We start from the raw sequence: 22,778 nt of genomic DNA, 5'->3' as shown, positions 1-22,778 counted from the left end.
GCTATCAGTCATATCACAGGTTTAGGGCTAGCCTGTAAATGATGCTCCAGGGGTTCCATGAACCAGGTCAGACTGGTCTTAGGGAGTCAAGTGGGGCTGAGGCTACAACCAAGAGTGCAAACAGTTCTGATGGAGGACAGGAAAAAGCCCAAGGGACAGGAGGACAGTTCCAGACAATCAGTACTTCTTCCTCCTCCCACTCCTGGATATTCTCTAGCTAAGTGGAGTATGGCTCTCCCTCTCAAAAAAGCCCAGACTTTGGGTGTGGAAGGAGCCATTTTCTCTCTTCTCAAACTTGAAAGGGTGGCCCTGACTCTAGGAAGATTTTCTGAACAGGTTCCAAGTGTAAACAAACAAACAAACAAAGAATGAAAAGAGCAGAACAACCTGAGGCTGGGATTATGGAGACACACAGAGAGGTGACACTTTCTGGACGTGTGACATTTGCTCTGCCTGTGTCACAGTTGTGAGTAAAGTGGCTTCCTGGAGTTCACTGAGTAGAAATGAGTAGAGTTGTAATAGAACCAGAAAATTCCAGTTCAGCTACCCATCAAGATCATCTGGGGACTATTAAAATCCCTCCCCTGAAGATCTCATTTAGTAGGTCTTAGAGTTTAAGAATCTGTTTTTAAAATAGTGTTCCGGTTAATTCTTATTTTCAGCCATTAATTGTGAACCACAATACTAAAACATATCAGAAAGTTAGCAAGTATCTGAACTCTGACTTTGGTTTATCAGGAGTTTAATGCTTAAAATTTCTATGCTTATTTTTTCTGTGCCTATTAATTAGTACAATCAAGTGTACAATTTTCCATGAATATTTGAAGTGTTGCTTAGTGTTTTCATGCCTCCCATCATAATTCACATTAAGATATTTTAACTAGAGTCCATCAACAATCATTAAATCGGTGTTTTGTGGCTATGTGACTATTTCTGTTTTACCTAATGATCTGTGAAAGACAACTAGAGTGTGACTAAAACTTTCACACCAAACAACAATTTTCAGAAAGGAAAAAGGTCAAGTCCTACTTAAGCATACAAGATCAAAGGGAAGAACCCTGGTATTCCCAAAGCCCACCTAAACATAATCTTTAGCAAAATGCCAAATTGTAAAAGGTAGATTTTTGTGCAATGTATTCCCTTCGGTGCAATGAAGCATTCATTAGGAAGGGGAATTGAGCATAGAACGACATGGTGCGACCATGACAGGCTGTGGAGATGAGTGGAGACTGGCAAGGCTGACATTAAGTAATGACCACAAGGTTTATATAGCATGTTCCCTAGATTAAGGGGAGATCGTAAAGCACATGGAGAGAAAGACAGCCAGGAAGCTGGGTTTTGTTATCTGTCTAAAAAGAGAAAGAACAGCTAGCTGAGGGAGCTCTGTCCTTGAGCTAATTATGAAAGCTGAAGACACACAAAAAAATAATATTTCATTTTCCAAAGGTGCAATGTTAAACAGCTCATCTAGCAGAAATGTAAAGCAAATAGCATCAAACCACTGGGTTTTTGGCCACTTTTAACACAAAGTGGAAAGGCCTTTGATTTTTGAGAAAATCAAGTAGTGAGCAATTTAGAGAAAATGCCATAGAGTGCTCTGTAGAGGGCATAGCCTCTCCCCTGGGACCCACCCCATCTTTTTCTGAAAACTAGTACCCTCTAACTTCCTAAATGCATTCAAATCCATGTGGTCACTGTGAGGCTCCCCTGACAGTACAGTGTGACCCCCATCTCCTAATTGCATTTGATCAGCTCCTGGGTTGGGCTTCCAACCTAGGCTGAGCAAATCACTTTTCTTTTCTGAGAACTTGGAATGGGTCTAAGAGATTTTTACTCCTTTTGGTTAGACTCTTGAAAAGAAAAGGTGAATTCCGCAGCAATGAATATAGAAATCACTTTCTATCATAGCAATTATAAAATAACAACAACAAAAATCAAGTCTGCAATGTGAGAGTAGATGTAAATGTGAAAAGAGAAGCAGAGACTGAGAGAAGAACGTCAGTTGGTGATTTGTCACCCTGCACTAATCAGCCCTGTGGCCTGAGTGCACTGTTTCACCCCACACTAGTCTAAAATGGGTGTTCATGATTTTGACCAAGAGAATTCTAAATGATATAGAAGGAGAAAACTGTAGGGTTATTCAAAAAGGACCATCTCTTAACGATCCCTGTTGTCTAATCATTGAACATGGTGATACTTGCCTATAGAAGGATTATGAAAGTACAGGTGTTATCAACAGCCTCTTCACCTTGATGTAGGATAATAACGGAAAGGGAAAACAGACTTTGGGAACAAACAAACAAGCCAATAACAACAACAACACCCCATTACCTAATATCACCTAATCCTTTATTAAAGAAATTTATTTAAAAAAAAAAATACAAACGGAGGATGAGAAGATCATGGGTGACTATATTCATGAAAGCTGGCAATCTTAAGTTAGAATAAAGAAAAGGACACTCAACCAGCAAGGAAGGGAGGAAGTCTAATAGCATTCCAATTTCCACAATATTAAGGGCCTCATGTCCTATTGTGGTTTCATATACCTAGACTCCTTTTGTATTTAAATGCTCCTGTGTATGTATTGTTGGAGCAGGAAAATAATATTTGCTAATATACAAGTAATATGTCAGCAAACATCTTTAAATTATTTTTCTTGACTGTCTTAGAAGAATGGTTGTCATTTTTTCCAGACTCATTTGTAGTAAATTTTCACAACAGATCAGAGTAACTGGCACATTTCTGGTTGACACTTGGTCAAATAGAGTCCTGTCACTATCATAAAATTATTAGATAGAAACCCGTGGACCTTCTTCCTATGGCCCAAATGAAAGTGTCCTGATTCCTAGACTTTTAGATTCATTTATTTGCTGAGGTGTCAGGTTTTTATACCTCTTTGCTTTTCAATTTCATATATAATTTTTCTTGGATAAAAGATGAAAGCCCTAGAGGACTTTTTACTTGTTCTCTTCTGCTTCAAGAAAATAAAATTTCGAAAAATCTATAGTTTGCCCAATGGAATAAGGGATGTGTAACTTACAACAGTCACAGTTCTTCTAAACATCGTAGCAATATCATTATTTGCATTCAAGTTAAAAAAATTGCAGAGCAAATAGAACTTAGAACCATTGCAGGTAAAACATTTCATTATGTTTTATTATTCCCAAATCAATCCCTAAAGCAATGTGTGAATTAAAATGTTTTATCCAGCATCTTCAAGAAACCAATTTAAAGTTACACAGCTTATAAGAAATTGCCAGAAATATTACAGGCAGACATTAATTTACTCAAACCAATTAAATTCTACATTAATACACGCAGTAATACACATGCAGTTGTTCTTAATTTCCTTTTGTAATTAAGCATACAAGGTATAGCCTTACTTGATAAAGAATTTTAATCCCCTCCTTTAATCTCCCCCTTGTCTTCTCTGGCCCCTATCTCCAAGTAGAAAAAGTCATTTTGCCTGTACCACCCTTTTTTCACTTATAAGAACAGTCTCTTTCATACACTAATATACACTCTGCAATAAGTTTCTAGACATCCTGAAATTGCTTTTGTATTTGAGAGAAATTCCACCTTCACATTCATGGTGAGAATTTCCCAGAAGGTTAATGGAACATAACCTTCCATACATGCATAAGTGTTCCAGAATTTAATGTCAAGAACACAGAGAGAATAAATGCAAATTGTACCAGTTCATGGTCAAAACTCAGTTCATGTGCCATTCTTAGCTTCACATCTTCAATTGTATATGGAAATTAGCCTGACCTACAATCCAGGATATTTAATACTCTTGTAAAACCTGTTCAAACATAAAAATTATTGGCCAATTATGGGAGTGCTATCATTACTCTGTAATTTCCAAACATTCACTAAAAATTCAAATTTGAGTAAAAAATAAAGATTGAAATATCTATAAAAATTAATCAAATTGAACAAAATGTCTCCATCTTAGGAAGTCTCGGACATTTATTAAAGTGAAAGGGATTGGTATTGGGCTTCTACTGTGTCCTAGACTCTTGAGTGGATTTGCTCATTTAACTCTTACACACAAACACAAAACTTAATAAGGACATGGATGGATACTCAGAGAGAATTATGAATTTGCCAGGGTCACACAGCTGTGGAGGAACTGAATTCAAACCTGGCTGTAACCTAAAGTTTGCACTCTTTACACAATGTGAACATTTTCCTCAGTGAAATAACTCTTTCCACATAGGCAATGGTACCACCCATACCCACATGAATATTTCACCCACTTGAGTACAAACATTACGCTCTGCTTTTTTTATTCACTTGGCATTATGATAAAAACATTTTCCAAGTATGTATAAAAGTTTCAAAATGCTAGATTTTAATATCTTTCTAATGTGTTTTTTTAAGCATTTCCCTAATATCAGGCATCAAAATTGTTTCCAAGTTCTTTTTATTGTAGGTAATTCATGCATAAAATATTCATTGCCTAAAATTTTTGTTTGTATTGAACTATTTCCTTAATAGTTTTAGTTGCAGAAGTCATAGGACTAAAGGATATGACCACTTACTTACTTACATAGCTCTTGGTATGTGTTGCTTTTTATTTTTCTCAAACAGATTCACTAATTTAAAATGAAATATTGGTACTTTTAAGAAAGGAGACATTTTCAACACTGATGTTCTACGATAAGGTGAAGAACATCAAGCTCCAGGGATTTATCATGCAAAATGATGTTGTGAACAAGATGGGTGATGGACTTCCGCCCCTCCCTTGAATTATATGACGTCTCAGAGGACTAAAATTGTCATTAATTTTTAATATTCTCTCTTCTGAGTGAGGAGTATAATGAATTTTCTTTTATACAGTCTTGTAAGATTGAAGTCCTGGCAATCCTTGAAAGATCTCAGGGCATCTATAGTAAACCTAGAAAATGTTAACCAGCTGCTAAGTTCCTGTAAGAAGGTACGTATCAAAAATAAGAATAATTATTAAATCACCTACAACATCAACTCTAATAATAATGACTAATGAATATGCAATGAATTCCTGTTTAAAGAGTATTTCCTCATATGTTCAATTCTGGGCAATAGTCGATTAAACTATTGGTTAGATACAGGGAACTCTGTGTCAGGAGTGAATATAGTGTCTCTGTCTTTGTTGAAGTTAACATTTTCATTGGATTAAAAAGACATCATATTAAAAATTAACTATTGATCTCCAAAATGGTAATATTAAATACCTCATAAGTAAAACATATGTGTCAGAATATAAAAGAAGGAAATTTAATTATTCTGAACTTGAGTGATCGAGGTAGTTAATGGTGCTGAGGGATGGAAAGTACTTTCAGAAAAGTTATACATAATGGGTAAAGTTAGGTCTTAGTTACATTTTGGCCCTTTTGCTTTCTCACATCACCTCTGTGTACCTGATTCAAGGTTTTGGGGCCATCCTGATAGGGCTCACCTATCAGAAAAATGTATATGACCACTTTTCCTTGGCCATCTGTGGAAGTAAAAACTCAAGAGCAAAATGTTATACCAGTGAGCCATTCTACTCCAGAGCAAAATCTCTCTTCTGCATCAAAACCATCCATGTTTAAAAATCTTACTCAAATTTGGATATGGAAAACATCAAGCTACAAGAATAAAGAATGAAAAGAGCAATTTACTCAGGCAGATAACTAAATACATCCATTTTTTCAACAAATACTTCTAACCACTTAGAAGGTACCTGACCTGGAACTGAGTGTTTGGACACATTATTGACGTAAGGGGAAAATAGCATTTCATTCTGATTATAGGACAAAAGAAATTCATTTAATTTAACCATATTAAGAGAAATTCGTCTATTCTAAATTCTTTATCATGAATATCAGAAGACCACCAAAAGCAAAGGAACTTCCTATAGGTCCAAAGGTGGTTAGTGTAAAACCCAGATCCTAAACTCAAATTGTCCTACTCTTTGCCAGCTTATCTTATGCAATAGTCCCACAAAAACGCTTTTATCACCTTTGTCTTGTTAAAATGTTCAATACTCTTCCCTGAAAGAAACTGCGAAAAAACATCTCCCATTACACAAGTAGTTGTTATCTTTCTTTTTGTTACTATGGTTTAAGAGGAAGGTCTTCATCATCTAATATTTAGCCTTTTATAAAATGAACTTGAGTAACTAGGTATACATCTACAATGCTTCACAATAAAACTATTAAAGCTGCATTGTCCTACAGGGTAGTCACTGCCTATATGTGGTTACTGTTTCAAAATTAATTATTCAGTAGCTCAGTAGCATTACCTTCATTTTACATGTCCAGTAGCCACAAGTAGCCAGTGGCTACCATGATTGCAAAAAATTCTAATGCAAAGTACTACACCTGGCCCTGTAAACAATGTAAAGAAGGAATTAATACACAAAATTCATTTTTTAAAAAGCATCTTCTGCCTGAGGAACAAGATATTTACATAAGGAATGCATGCAGAAAGAGATTTTATTGAGAAGTAGTACAAGAAAGATACTATCATTTGTTTTTCTGCTTTCCTACTTTCAAAACTAAATGCTTAAATGGCATTCTTTAAATACCTCAGATGCTGAAATTTTTCTCTCCATATGACCAGAGTTTCAAATTTTTCCATAAGATAATTGAATGTCTTAAATGGAAATGTCTGTAATATTCACTATGGTACTCATTCTATTACACATATATTACAATTTTATTAGAAGAAAAGCAAATATTATTTAGGAAGGAAAGTTATTTCCAAATAGATATTCAAGTGATATGCCATTAAAGAAAAAATAGTAGCTTTGACTACATTATTAAATTGAGCACATCTGATTTTTAGAACTAGAGAACTTTGGAGAAGATCATAGGAATAATAAAATATTTTCAAATAATATCATTTATAATAGTGAAAATATTTTAAAAACCTACATGGTCATTAATATGATATCAGGAAAGTAAAATCATCATTCCTATATAAGGTGACATTATTTAGACCTAAAAGAGGCATTATTTAGACCTAAAAGTGAAAATATAGTCTTCACTCAAGCAAGAACAGTATAATTTCATATAAGAAAAATGAAAAGTGTAAACCTACAAACAAAATCGACAGATAAACACTGAGGTACTAATACTGGGTACTTGGGTTGATAATATTTGTAATGTCATTCTCTCTGTCCTTGTCCATCTTTGCTGACAGGGTTTTTAAATTTTGTGTGTTAAATATAAACTATTATTACAATGGGAAGACTACAATAAAATTTTTTAATTAAAAAGTTTTCCCTACCTCCATGCTGTAAAAATGCAGAGTTCAAATAATAAATACCTGAATGTATTAAGCAAAGAAATAAACAAATAAATAAATAAATAAATATGGCTTCCTTTCCCAACACACTGGGAATACAGTGGTCTTGTTCCCATAGTTTTGGGAGGCCTCTACTAAATGACATAGTTTGTTTTTCAGTTTATTATACAATAAATCATTAAGGAATCAAGCTTTCACTTAGTTGTCAGCCATGGTTGAAACTATAAAAGGGCCAATGGAAAGAGCAAGGGAAATTTATTTAAAAAATTAGAATCTATGGTTGGAGATTTATCTTAGTGGTGTGCACAAGGCCCTGGGTTCAATCTATAGGACAAAAAAGAAAGAAGGGGAAAGGAAATAGAACCTAGAATACACAGATTTACTGTACCAATGTACCCTGACTATTCCCAAAATTTGAGTTTTAATTGAATTTTTAAGAATTTGAAAGGTGAAATGTAAATGAATCAATAGTGCTGAACAAAGCAACCTACATATCTATTGCGTGTCATCAGCTTTTTTTTCTCTTTTTTTAACTTACTGTGCAAATTATAGGCAATGTATGAATTTTCGAAAGGCCACCATTTTAAAGAAACTGAAAAATTATAAATGTTTCTCCTCCTTTACTCTGAACCTTAATGAGATCAGTATACGTGAGTACTACAAACAGAAGAGGGAAGAAAGAAGAATAGATGAAGGGGCGGTAAGGGGAGAGAAAGTTCTAAACCATTTCAGTGGAGTAAAGATCAATTTCATTTTAATATAATTTTTAATGGTTGTTCAAACTCCTATAATGCACCCACACAAAAGGCTTCAGTTAATGTGTGTGTATTTTGAGCAGTTCCCCTCTTCGACCCTCGATTTTAATTTCCGTCCTTCAAATGAGATGAATGGAGCGTGAAGCAGGTCATATCTCAATGCTGACACATGGGTTGCAGATAGAACTCACAGCCTAGAGAAGCAGCCAGTTTAGAGATTAAATCAAAGCAGCTCTGAATAGATGGGAGGTCAGCCAGGGCCAGCTTTGACATTTGATAGGACCTTGCGCTCAATCAGGCCTTTCTTCACTCATCCAGGCATCCTTGTGACAGTGGCCCTAAAAAACAGATGGGATATGTTACAAAGTGCAAGAGAAGCACTAGATTGAGAAAGGAGATAGGTATCAATATTATCAAAGGGACAACTGTTATTTGAAGCAGCCAGCAAATCAGAAGCCCCTGCTTTGCTGCAATTGTTCAAGTTTGCCTTTCATGATTGTGAAATCTGGACCTTGGGGATGCTGAGATAATTTGTAAATTGCTTTTAAAATTTGCTTATATCCTATGCATTAAACTGTAAACTTTGAATGTTCTTGATGTCATGAGATTAAATTTTAGCCTGTGTTCACTTGGCCCATAAGCAGTGTTTCCAAAAAGCCAAGCATAGGTTACGCTCTGTTTGTTTCTTTGTTTGCCTTTGGGAAACACACACACACACACACACACACACACACATGCACACACACACACATACTCTCTCTCTCTCTCTCTCTCTCTCTATTCTACACACACACACACACACACACACACACACACACACACACACACACCAGGATAACCTTTGGAAGCAAAGAATCAGGGGCGTTAATGCAAGCACTCACTGTGCAGGAACCTGTGTGTGGTTTCAGGAAATCCCAGTCACGTTGCCAAGAGGATCATGAAAAATAAATGGCCCCAGAGCACTGCAGTGACAGACCGTTTTTAGTGAGTGGTAATGGGGCTATCTCTAGGATGAAAGGCAGGCTACCAGGTGTCACACCATTCATTATGCCTGCCTGATTTAAAGGAGATGCCTTTTACAGGGGTGACATGGGAGCAAATTATTTCCAGGAATATCACAGCTCTCTTCACCCCCTCCTCTCACAGCTCTGTCTTGCTGACTCTCATCCCAACCATAGATGCCTGCACTTTCTCTGACTTTTTCCTGTCCTAGGCTAGGTCGTAATTGGAGTTGACCCCTCCAAAATGCACCCCCTCCATATTGGCATAAGCAAGCTGGATGCCTGGCCTGAGGAGAGCTTAGATAAGGACGGAAGCCTTGCTCACATCCCACTGCCCCTCCTTTACCCACTTTCTGGCTGGGATCCTACAAGCCCAGGCTATATGGCCTTAAGACAACAACTGGACTCATATGCAAAGTGAGTTTATGAAGTCATATTTTTGCTTGACATGGACTCCATCATCAGGGAAGGTAGTGTTTGACTCACATTTTATTCTTTCATTACAGTGGCCCATCAATAGTCAACTATGTGAAATTACTCACCTGAGGTTATTTCTGATGAAACATTAACCAATTCATAAAATTTCTCTAAGTTATGTTCTAACATGAATGCTTTATCAATGCTCGGAATTTTCATAAGAGAGTTACATAAAATAACCAAAAATTCCAATGAGCAAATCAGATTAATTATTAAAATTAATTATTAAACATGATTGATCTCAGAGAATTTGTGGGTAGAACTATCTCACTTAGTAGAAATACGCAAGTCTCATTTTGAAAAAAAAAAGCATTTAAATCTATCAGAAGAGTTATCATAGGATAAATTGTAATATATGCCTTAGCTCACTTAAGGTATAACATTAAAAAAATTAACTTCATATTTCACACTGATATGTTGAGGGAAAGATACATATAACCTACTTGAATCCTAACTAAGTTAATTTAGCTGCCACTTTAATGTAGCAAAGTACATCCATAGCTTAAAATAAAGTCTCTACAGGCATGCATTCAGTCTGTGTCACAGGTCTTTGTGAGGAGATGGCACAGTGATACTGATGAAACTTTCCAGAGAGGATCAGAGCACATTGGAGAGGCCTTTGGATTATCAGATGCATACAAGTCCTGTGAGTCTCTGTGTGTATGTTTAATTTATGCAAATTATGCCCTGATTCTGGCCCCCAAAGGCTCAGATGTTTGTAAGAATTTAGAGAATATTTACAGAGAAGCATTTTTTTTCTGAATAATTTTATCATTGAAATGTGGCACAAATCTTCCAAAATGGTAATTCTTTCTAGCAAGCTAATCCTTCAAGAGGTTTTTATGTCTCAGAGAAAGCTGTGCATAATCAAAAGACTCTACAAAATACATATTGCTTTGAGTCACTCTATAATTCCATTTAACTATTGCCAACTCCAAAAGCAGCCACAATTTCCCTGTATCTTGTGCACATCAGATGAGGAATGCAGAATGAATTGGCAGTTGGCCATCCAGTAGCCTAAAGAGGAAAGAAAAAAAAAAAAAAACTTTGCAGGTCTTTTCCAACTAATTTTCTTCTCTTTTAAAATATTTTTAGTTGTAGATGGACACAATACCTTTATTTTGTTTATTTAGTTTTTTTATGCTGGGGGTCAAACCCAGTGCCTAACGCTGAGCCACAATGCCTTTTCAAGGGAAAGTTTGAAAAGAAAAGAAAAAATAAATGGGAAATGACTTCAGAAACACTGGTTCAATAAGATAAATTTTGACCTGCCCATCTTTCTATGACCGAATGTATAGTCCAGTTACCAGAAAGATGACCAAAACAAGGAAAGAAAGAAAGAAAAAGAAATCATAGAACGTATCTTTCAACAATTAATTTTTAAAACTATGCTGACACTTAAAAATAAGAAGTAAAAGAATTGAATATTGAAAAAAGTAAGTCTGTTGGAAAATTAAGAAGTAAAGCAAATAAATATATACTTAAGAACCTTAACCAAACTTCCATTTTCAAAAATTGTGCTAATTCCAAGTAATAAAGAAAAGATCTGGTTGTTCAAATAGAATACAGACACTTGTAAATATCATAGAATATGTTTTATTTCATCTTGCAACTTTTTAAAAAAATATAAATGAGTCACTGATGTTTGTCAGAATGACCTAGAAGCATAATGCCCTGGTACATATTCTGGCACATAATAGTTCACCATATACACCAGCCCTTCAGTGAGAAGCAAATTACTAGACATGGTTACAGGCATAACCAAGGAGTTTTTGTCCTACTCAGTCAAATATTCTGTAAACTCTCTGATTTATCCCTTATAGTTGTGTACTCCTGAGCCTGGAAATCAATATAATTAGCCAGTTCAAGTATCGCCCACATTCTGAACAACATTTAAAATCAGTTGAAGTTTTCTTAGGGGCAAAGGCAAAAATCTGGTAACAGTTTATTTCAGCTTGGGCATTCACCTCTCTCTCTTCAAAAATATCACAGGCTCAGAATTAGGGAAGAGAACTTAAGGATTCAAAACCCTCTCAGATGGCATCCATGAGAATATGAAAAGGATGATCCTAGTTCTGTAGTAAGCATTGGGTCATGAAACAGATCTACCCATTGCAGTTTACTGTTCTATCTGTGCAAAGCAGCCCCAGAGGACTTAGCCTAGAGGGATTAAGGGCTCAGGTCTTCCTTGCAGGTGGGCAGGTCTGGACTCAAATTTGAGACCTGTGTCACCAAGGTGTGACATTGGGCAAGTCTATTTTAAGTGCAGTGACAATGATGCTTATTTCAAAGGACTAATAGACAATTGTCTAAAATGTTTACATAAAGCGATTTTCACAGTTCTTGGCACAGATAAAGCATGTGACTGGTATATACAAATCCAATTCATCTTATCTTTGAGCTTTTTAGCCTGACAGGATTCCAAGAATACAAGGACACGACATGTCCTCATGCCCTTGTTAGTTATCATTCTGCAACTAAAAGAAAGAATTAACCAAAAAAAAAAAAAAAAAAAACAGTTAAGTCAGTGGAGAGATAAGAAACCAAACTTGAAGATGGTGCTCTTCAAATGGTAAATAAAAGATTCATTGATAATGGCATCCTATTAAACAGATTGGAATTGCTTTTTCAGAGAATGCTGCATAATAACAATTAGAACATTATAGCATAGTCTATCCTGTAGAGTATTAATGCATTTTTAACCCATTTCTGCATGACCTATTGTCTCATCTTTTAATAGATGAAAACAATGAATGTTTATTTTCCAACAGTTTCTGGCAATTGTGAGTCCAAGAGGAGCTTAGCTGAGTAGTTTGGGCTCCGTTTTTTTCATGAGCCACAGTCAAGACTTTGGATGGGGGGGGGGATGGCTTCCATTATCTCAAGGTCTGGCTGAGGGAGAGTCTGCTTCCAGGCTGATTCACAGTGCTGTGAATCACTGAAAGCCTACTTCCAAGCTCACTCCCCTGGGACTTGCCACAGGGCTGCCTTATGGCATGGCAGCTGTCTTCCCCTAGGGTAAGCCATTCAAAAGAGGGGTTGGGGGCAGCCCCTCCTCAAAGCAAACCACAGTACCTTATAACCTAAACCTCAGAATTAACATCCTGTTACCTCCACTGCATTCTATTTATGAGATGTGAGGCTGTAAGACCACGCTCAACAGGAAGGGAATCAGAAAAGAGTGTGAAATCCAGGCAGCAAGGATCACTGGGGCCATATTAGAGACTACTCTGCTTTCACAGTCCATCCTCTGGCTCCCAGTGACTTTTGTCCATCACAAATGCAAAATACACTCACTGCCCCCAAACACCTCAAAACTCTCATCACATTGCGACATTGACTGAAAGGCCAGAATCTCATCATTTAAGACCAAGTCTAGATGACATTTTTCAAGGATAGTTCCTTAAAAAAGACTCCTCAAGTACTGTTCCTTGCAATCCATAAACCTTGAAAGAATAAAAAAAAAAATTGTGTTCTGTCTGTCAATATACAGTGGGATAAGCCTAAGATCCATTCTATATAGTCCTGTTCCAAGTAGGGTTGGAGGACAGACATCAGAATTACCGATCCATAACAATTCTAAACTCCAGTCAGGTAAATGATAGAAGATCCTTGATTAGGTCTCATATAAGAAATAATCTTTTGTTTCTCTACTATGGCTTCTGTACTCTTGGTTCTACCGTTTAATCTTCTTTCCATTTTTGCTAAAAGTAGCAGGTATTAAAATTCTCTGAATTCAAAACTCCATTTTTATTCTATTCTGTCTCTGTCTCCTCCATTCAAATGGTAATGTTTCTGTACATATCTCTTTTGAGAACTCTGTGGACTTCTTGTGAAACTTTCTGGGGTTAAATTCATTAGACAAAAGCTATACCCACAAGTCTCTTCCAGATAAATCCCTCTCTACCTTAAACCTGTGCTAAAATGACTAAGGACAGTGTCCCTCAGCTTCCTGGAAGCCCTATTATTTATGGAGAAAATCTGTGTGGGACACTCTTAATCTCTTCAAAGGGTCTTAAGTCTGAGTGTTCTCTAAGGCATCACCTTAGATCTTTTTGAGCTCTCAATAAAAAGATTTTACAGTTACTCTCTGGTCTTTTCCCTTCACACAATGTTTTCTTGGCATTACGCTGGATTTGATATTTGTTAGGAGCTTTTTAAAAAATTATTTCTTATTTGTTTTTAAATTTTGGCCTCTTTGATCTTCTGAATAGTCTGAGAGCTTTCAAAACCCTTAGTCCTGGCTTTGTTTTGAAGTTTTGTTTAACAGTCCTTCCCTTGGCTTGTCTTTCATCTTACATTTTGCTCTAAGCAGCAAGAAGAACCCAGGCAGTACCTAAATGCTCTGCTTGAAAATCTTTTTATCTAGGTCCCCACGTTCATCGGGCACATGTCTACTTTCCATGTTACTGCACGTACGAGTCTTGCTAGATTTCTGACCTCTCTGCCAGTGTCCAGTAAGATTTTTCTCCCCTTCCTTTACAAACTCACTGCCTGCCTCCTCAGAGTTCAAAATTCCATGGATAATGGGCTCAATGTACTTGCAGCTTTTACCAAGACTCTCCTCAAAATTCTTACTGTGTTTCCATTTTCTATATATTGCCAAATTCCAAAGCGATGCTCACATTTTAGATTTTGTTACAGCAGCTCCTCCATATCTGTGCCAGCCAGAGGTCAAAGTCCATTCAGAATTCAGAAAGGCAGAACAACCAGGAGATGAATATCTCCTGGAAGAGGAAGGGTTTACTTTGGTATTTGTGGGCTTTGAAAAATAGAATTTGACCTTACACTGTTGTGGAAGATGGGTCATCAGTCTATGTCACTTCAGTCTATGGCTGAAGTCCAAGGTAAGCAGTTGGAAAGGGAAGACTGACATGAAGGGGATGAGATCAAAGATGGGATTCCATCAGACCTGACTGGAACCCATGAGGGCAAACCACAAAACATGTGTGTTCTTATTGCTTCTGACTTTGGTGGTGTGAGTGTCCAGAGAAAAGCCTGTGCCCCTTTGGTCATGGAGCTGAAACACACCCCTGGTCCAGGAATTGATGAAGCTTTTTAAAGGAAGAGAACAAAAAGGTGGAGCAGTTGCAGGCCTGGCTCCTGCTGGCACCAATGGGAGGAGCCAACACATAAGCACAGAGATTAGTTATAAAATAGCTGCTGCCTCACTTCTACCTTCCATGCCAGGCCTCCCCTGGGAATCTACGTCATGGCTCATACTCATTGAAAACACACAGGAAAAAGAATGTTGAGGAACATAGTTCAACCAAGCCAAGATGGCATGTTAAAAAGTCACCACAATAAGCTCCTTTAGTCAAGTATGTGTGTACTTTTAAAAAGAATCCCTTATCTCTTATATCTGTTCAACCAATATCAGGCATTACTCTAGTTGGTTGGAATTAAAAAAAAAAAAAAAAAAAAAGAACAAATCAGACAAAAATTCCTGCCTTCTTGGAGTTGATTCCTTATTTCGGGAAGATTAATGGTTTAGTCATATTTTCATTGCTGTGACCAAAATACCTGGCAAGAACAGCTTAGAGGAGGAAAGAGTTATTTTGGCTCAGGGTTTCAGAGATTTCAGCCCTTGTTTGGCTGGCTCCATTTCTGTGGGCTGATGTGAGGCAGAAGATCATGGCAGTAAGTGCAGGAAAGCTGCTCAGGCTTGGCAGTGAAGATGCAGAGGGTGGAGGAGGGCCTGGATACAAGAAATACCCTTCTAGGGCATGTCCTATTGACTTACTTCCCCTAAAAATGCCCCGCCTGCCTCAAGTTTCTGCCACCTCCCAGTACTCCATTTGGCTACCAATGGATTAACTCACTGATGAGGCCAGAGCCCCCATGATCTAACCCCTTCCCAACAGTCCCACCTGTGAACATTGCTGCATTAGGGACCAAGTCTTCAACACATGAGAATTTTAAAAGGGACATTCCAAAATCAAACTGTAACAAGTGACAATAACCAATGGTGTCATAAATAAATAAATCACACAGTACCTTACAAAATGAAGGGGATCTGTAAAAACAAACAAACAAAAATCAGGACAAGTGGATTGGACCTGTAGTCTGGGGAGATCACAGGTCTCATTGTGATATTTACTCAAAGACTTACGGGAGATGATTTGAAGGAATATACAGATATTTGAAGGAATATTGTCAATACGTTAAAGATGGTAATAGTCAACAAGCGAATGAATAAAAGACTGTATAATCAAATAAATGAATAAGCAAAGAAAACTTAGACAAATCCAATGGAAAGAAATTACCAATACATGAATTTCTGATAGTGGGGACATTATCGCCCCACAACTTTTTTTACCCAGTTAACTTTCTAAGACATGAGTCCTATTGAGAAAATATTTCCACTTTTTACAGTTAGGAGGTTTGGGTTGTAAACACTCTGGCCAACTTAAAATCAAATTCATAGCAATTATATCAATTAACCAATGGCCCCAAAGAAAGAAGTTCATCAGCCAGGCTTCAGGAAGAAGGCACAAAAATCAGGAAAATTCACATGGTGTAGGTATGAGAAAGAATGCATTGATGGGGACTCTCTTCCCGGCACCACTAGCAAAATGAACCAGTGACCATGATCCTTGTTTGTGTCATTCCACTGAAAACTCAAATTCTTGGGAATATGTTTCACTCTTCAAACTTGGATCACCTGTCCACGTTTACTGGCCCAAAGAAAGATAAGCCAGCTAAACTGACAGTGTCACTAAGATGGGCTGTGACAAAGAGTGGTTGGTTCTTCAAAAGAAAAATATGGACACAGAAAAGGATCCTGGAGCTACAGAAGCAATTGATACTAATCACTTCTTTCAAAACTCATTGTAACTGGCTTATGGTTGGATATATGTAAAGAATGGATAAGAGGTCTCCTTAAAGTATATGAATCCTAAAGGTGTCTGTGTGACTTAAAGATCTAACGACAAGGGAAGGCATGAGATTTTACTTGTGTCCCCAGCACTAGGGCCATCTTCTATATACAGGTTGGTTCATGCTGTCTTGTGGATGGTATTGTATAGGAAACAGGTAGTTTAAGGTAAGGAAGAAAAGAAATGTCCTCAACCACACAGGATGATTAGAAATGCCTGTCTCCTACAGACATGGCCTTGGGTGATAAATTATCATTCTCAGATCACAGAAAAGGCCGGGGGCATTATAAACAGGATAGAAATCCAGACCTTGGGTCTGCCATGACTATAGATAAGGTTGCGTGTTTCTTCTCAGTCTGTTCATGTCAGTTTCTTCCTGTTCTATTGCTCACCTTTCTCTGCCCGTATATTTTAAAAATATTAATTCGGAACATGAATCTTTCCTTTCTCCCCTAAAATGTCTTTGGGTATGTGATATTTTAACACAAAGGAGCTATTTTTTGGTATTCAAAAACTGCCTTTCTTTCTGCTGACAAAAAGAATTCACTCACTACCTACTAGTGCGTAACACATATTTTGCTAGAGAGAGAAAAAGAGAAAGAAAGAGCATGCTCTAAATTATATAGGGAAAAAGAGAGGATATTAGATTTTAGAGGGACAAAATTATTCCTCCTCTTTGAACATTTTTGCAGAACAACACAGTGCTGCCTGCCCATTGTTTCGGAGCTAATTGTTATATAAATGTCTCTGTAACAGCACCTCTTCCTCAGGGCTCTTGTAGGCTGTGGAATAATGACTCACTTCAGAACCACACCCTTATCTCTATCCAGTACTCTGGAAAGAAGAGAGAGTGCATTTTTTACTTTTCTGGTTTTTAACTCCTTATTTCCTTTTCTAGTCCTTGTAAAGTTCTGTTTTCAATGTGTGTTTGACCCCCTATGTCAATGCTGAAAAAATGGAGAAAGAAAATTAGGACAAGAATCAAGATTCTCTCTCTGTTCTAATATCTTACAGAAAATTCGGGCTAATATTTTCACCTGAGAAAGAAAAAAAAAGTAGAGATTTTATAAACAAGATTTTCCCAGTTTATGTACAAATGGACATTGTAAGAATTAGACTAAAAGATCTTTTTATTTAACCTCTTTTTTAAATTCTAGGTTGCATGCTAATTTAGATAATATCACTCTTTTCTAGGAAACTCAAAGAAATGTAATTGGTAAAAATAAGCTTTTTATTAAATTTCCTCACTGAATTTATGCATAGAATGACATCCTACTTTTGTCAGTATTTGTGTTGGATTTTCTTGGAACTTAAATTAGAAAATTCCCCGAGCCATTTTAGTTCTTAAAAATTAAGAGGGTACCATTTAGAGCATTTAAACTCTTGGGATACCAATTAGAGAACGATTGGTCTGGAAAATTAAAGATGTCTTCTAGAAAGTGTTTTCAGAATAGAGTTTTTAAAAAGCCTTCGTATTGGGACAACTAGATTCAACTGATGAGCATTTTAAAGGATAAGCTATTATTCCATGAAAGTATCACCTATAATAGGAAATATAAAATGTTACTCTACTTGGCATTGTAATACAATATGATAAAACACGAGCCACAGGTAATGGCTTCCACTAACCAAATGAGGCGATCAGATATGAGATCAAACTGCTGGAGAGGGTAGAAAAGAACCTGTCCTGAGAGGCTATATTTTGTCCTTTGACTCCCTGGGATTTGTTTTCTCCTATGGTAGAACTTAGAGCTGTATGGTTTTTCAGAGACTACAGATTTATAACCTCCTCATAGACATTTTATATCACCTGCTATTTATTTGCACTTCAAATTCTACCTTTCCTCCTTCCTTCCACTGGCTTCTCACTGCTAGTTACAATCTTCTTTTCTCATCTGTATTCCTAGTATCTTGCCTGGCCTCTTGCTTTAGACACTTGATGACCAGGATCTTTCAGGTCAGCAACCATGTCTCTTTCTACTCAGTATCTCCAACACTAGCACTGAGCAAATTCCTAGCAGAAATAAAGTAGTATTTGATGAATGAGTGATATAAAAAGAAAGAAAGAAAGGGAGAGAGAGAAAGAAAGATGGATGAGTGTTGAAAGAATGGTCAGCGTCTATGATAAAAGATTCATCCTTCCCATCACTGAAACAGTGGGAGATATGTTTTTGCAAAGGATTGTTTTTTTCAATGAAAACATAATACCATAGATAGCCTTTGTATTTTTCTTTTTCTTTTTTTTAACATAACATGGTCCTCCACTTCATGAACATTACAGATAAAGTGGACTTTTTGTGGACCTGTATTCTCCTGTAGTGGGATCTTGGTAACCTTGTAAATTTCAAGTTGTGTTCACATCTCCAAAAACCTGATTGATAATGCATGTCTCATATGTTGGCTTATTGTGTTTATAAGTTGGAGAGTCTCAGAAAGATAAAGCCAAAGTTAACTTTCACAAGTCCAAGTTTAATATGATTTGTAATTTTATGGAGGCTTTAAAGGCTGGAACTCATGGGCTGACAAACAGAGCGCAGACCCCCATACCATCTTGGCATCTGGCATGCTGTTTATAAAAGTGCTTCCATATGTCAAAGGGAGGGAAGTGTTCTGTGACTCCCAAAGCAGAATCGGGATCCAAGAGAAGAAGCAACAGGATCAAGAACTCAATTCACTTGAAAGAAAGACAAGTTTTAAGCTGATTGCTATTAGTCATATTCAAGAAACAAAACTACTTGGTTTGTGCCTAAAGAATTCTGAGCCACCCTTAGGTCTGCTCAGCCCATTGAGCAGTCACCATAAAGGAGAACTTGTCTGATGGTTTTCTTTAAAGGCAGGTGCAGGGACTCACCTAGCATATCCATGCATCCATCCCGCTGTCCAGTCATCCACCTGTTCATTCATTATTCTCATAAAAATTCTCTCTGAATTTTCTTGAAGAGTACCATCCTCACAGTGTCCACGATGCTAACTTTCACTCTGTGTTCTTCCTCCTTGGTAATCTTTGCCTTCCTTCCCTTCTCCTGCTGCTCAGACCTCATTACACTAATCTAGAACCCTCCCCTACAGACACTATAGGATGTGCATATTCTAAAAAAAAAAAAAAAAAAAAAACACTCACTCTGACTTCTTTCCTCTCCATGTGATCAACTCCTTGGAAATCTAGGAGTAACTTCCTGCTCTTATCACTCACATTTATTATTTTTGAAACACCCAGTGAAAAATATGGCATTGGTATTAGTATTCCCAGTTTGTAGATGAGAAAACTGAGGGCCAAAGAAATTCCCTCACTGTCCTGAGCTCACACAGGTAAGATGATAAAGCCATCATTTAGATCTGGGCCCTCTGGCTCCAAGCTTGGTGCTCTTCTCACTACTTCAACTGGAACCACCAGGTATTGAGGCTTTGAATGGTGAATTCCTCCTTCTTAAGGCTAGAAGTCTCTATTTTACATATATATGAATTCATTTTTTATTTTTTTTATCTATCAATAAAACTAATATGGGGATCTATAAATGTTCCTAGCACCAATCTCTTTTTATGGAGTACATTGCAGCAGTCATAAACTGAGGGTACTATTATTTAAGTTAGTTTAAGATTATACAAAGAGGCCAATTTTATCACACTGTTATTGCTATTGTGTCACTTTAGCTCAGACAGGTTAATTTAAGAAAAGAAAGTGATTTCAAAGGCAGTAAGCCACAATGGTATAGAAAAGCCTTTGCCAGCTGGATATAATGCTCTGAAAATTAATGAAATCATCACCCCTTAAACTTTTCTCTAGAGCGGCATTGTCAAGAATGTTTTTTTTCTTTTTTCCTAAATTTAGCCATTGGCAAACAGCCTCTTTGAAAACTAATAAAATTTAGTAATTTTTTCCACACATGTATGTTAGGGTGAATAAAAATTGACTGAATAACATTGTAATCTGAATGACTGTTCTTCTGTGGCATAAATGAATCAAGATGAGTGGTACTGAGCTAAAGAAGCAAGTCCAAGGAATGATCCTCAAATATTTGCAAGAGTTTATTCAGCTTGGGTTGGAGAAAAACCAGGATCTTATTTCAGCCCTACATTCATGTACTGCAAGCCTTTGAGTATCCAAGTAGGATGATGATAAATGTCACACAGGTCCAGGAAGAAGGAGGCTACATAGATCATCAGTCCTCAATAAGATCTTGCTGAAGGCCAACTTTTGGTGAATAAAATAGTTATGATCCCCGTAAGTTTAGGAGCATAAAATGTGCTACATTTGCATAAAATTTACATAAACCTACCTAAATGATTCCACCTGCCACAGAAAAAAAATATATGGGCATCTCCTTCTATTACCTTATACCTTGAAAGTGAGAGAAGTGCTGAGAAGTTGCTTGCAAGGTTCTCTGAAGAATGCTGCCCCAAAGTTTAATCGTAAAAGCTTGATTAAGTGGAATAACTGCAGGAAGGGAATCTGTTTGGCTAATTTTAATTTAAGTAAATCTGTTTTTTAAAATGCTTATTGTTGGGGTTGGGGATATAACTCAATGGTAGCGTGCTTGTCTAGCATGCACTTCTAGGCTCTAGGTTTAATCTCCAGCACATGTATGTGTGTGCACATACTCACAGACACACACAATCCTTATTGCTGAGTGTATGATGTGGAACATTATTAAGAGAGCAAGGTCTTTTAGGGGATGACCCAGGTAGGCTCTGATCATCTGCTGGCCTTGGGATAGAGGCCCACTTTAAATTAGTTCATCTTCTCTATTTCCTCAGCCATAGAATAAAAGATGGGGGAGTATTCAACCTAAATGGGAATGAAAATTATCTGAGAACGTTGATGAAAATTAAAATCCCAAGATCTATTCTGAGAAATCCCAATTCCAGGGTGAGGAGAGGAGTCATAAATCAATACCATGATCAGTACTGTAGATGATTCTGTATAGTTGTTCAGGTCACCAGACTTAGACCTTGCTGAGCTGAAAGAAATTTAAAAGTACCTAATACTCATGGTTTGTGTCCATTAAACTCCCAGTTTGAGGTTCAGCATCTTGAAATCCCTAAGTTCTGTGAACATCAAAAACTTGAAAAAAATTTGTTGTCAAAGTTAGCCTTGGATCAGAAGTCAAGAGAAATCCTGGGTTAGAATCCTGGTGTCTTCCTCTAATTTTCATTATATTTGCAATCATTTTAATCTCACTACATGTCTTTGAGGTGAAGACTAACTCATTTCCAAAGTCTCCCTAGTTTAAAACACTATAAAGAGTAAAAAAACTTGATATGAAGTTAAGTTGTTAGGTATATTTTGAAATTTGTGAGGAAACCATATTCACCTCTAAATCGACTGCTCTTAAAAAGCATTTCACACACACACACACACAAAATCTCTGTTCAATTGACATGTACCCCATAGAAGGAGGCTTCAGCACACCTTAAATTTGACTCAAAGTGAATTCTCATCCTCTGATCCTTCTCTGAGAACTTTCCAAAATGTCACATATTCCTATTTTAAAATCACAAACATAGGGAACCAAAGAACAAAAGAGAAAAAAATGAAGATTGTTTAAATCATTTAGCTCAAAAGTTAATTATAAAGTAACACCTCTATTCAAGACCTCAGCCCAAAATTGTGCAAATCTAGACTAACTTTCTCTGCTGTGGGTGTGTACAAAGAACTGGATGAAGCATATATGAAGACTTTATAAGTCTGTTGCAGTGGTCAATAAGCTAGAGGCAGTAGAAAAATAGGTTTTCTGATAAGGCATCAGTTTTGCAATGAACACAATGAAATATGTCACTTTCAAGTTGAGTCCAGTTTTGAAATCTCAGGCAAAGCCATCACAGCCCCTGTCATGGATACTGGATAATTGGGATTCGTTGCACAACCTACATTCTCTAAGAAATGATTGACATCCCTGAGGTTTGTGCTGTATGAAAGTGGTCACATTGTCAAAACCTGGGCAAACACAATCTTCTCAAAAGGTTAATTGAAATTCAGTTGAATACAAAGGTATAGAGGGTTTTTTTCATATATTTTAATACATAGCTTTAAAAGTTATGATTAGAATGAAGTATTTTATCTAAACTTACACAGTCTGACATGCTAGCTATAAGCCATGTGCAGCTATATAGCACTTGAAGTGTGTGGCTAATCCAAAATGAGGTTTGTTGTAAATATAAAATACGCACCAGACTTTTAAGGCTTGATTTTAAAAAAGAATGCCAAATATGGTGAATCTCAATAAAACCTTTTATGTTGATTATATTTAAAGAAATTATATTTTGGATATGTAGAGTTAACTAAAATATAACAGCAAAACTACTTTGACTTTTAAAAACTTTTTGAATATGACTAGTAGAAAATATAAATGACATATATGACTCATATTACATTTATATGAACAGCTTTG

At 36.7% G+C, this 22,778-nt stretch overlaps 1 protein-coding gene across 1 annotated transcript in view; it reads right to left on the bottom strand.

The window, feature by feature from the left end:
• Positions 1-8,025: 8,025 nt before the first annotated feature.
• LOC144376329 (uncharacterized) overlaps positions 8,026-22,778 on the bottom strand; it is a 156,531-nt gene continuing 141,778 nt past the window's right edge. The window contains exon 3 of the transcript XR_013436644.1: positions 8,026-8,371. The gene's annotated coding sequence lies outside the window, so the exon portion shown is untranslated. The remainder of the gene's footprint in view (positions 8,372-22,778) is intronic.

The sequence above is a fragment of the Ictidomys tridecemlineatus genome, chromosome 3 (genome assembly GCF_052094955.1).
Source record: "Ictidomys tridecemlineatus isolate mIctTri1 chromosome 3, mIctTri1.hap1, whole genome shotgun sequence".
Taxonomy (NCBI): domain Eukaryota; kingdom Metazoa; phylum Chordata; class Mammalia; order Rodentia; family Sciuridae; genus Ictidomys; species Ictidomys tridecemlineatus.
This window is presented reverse-complemented; position numbering and strand designations above follow the sequence as displayed.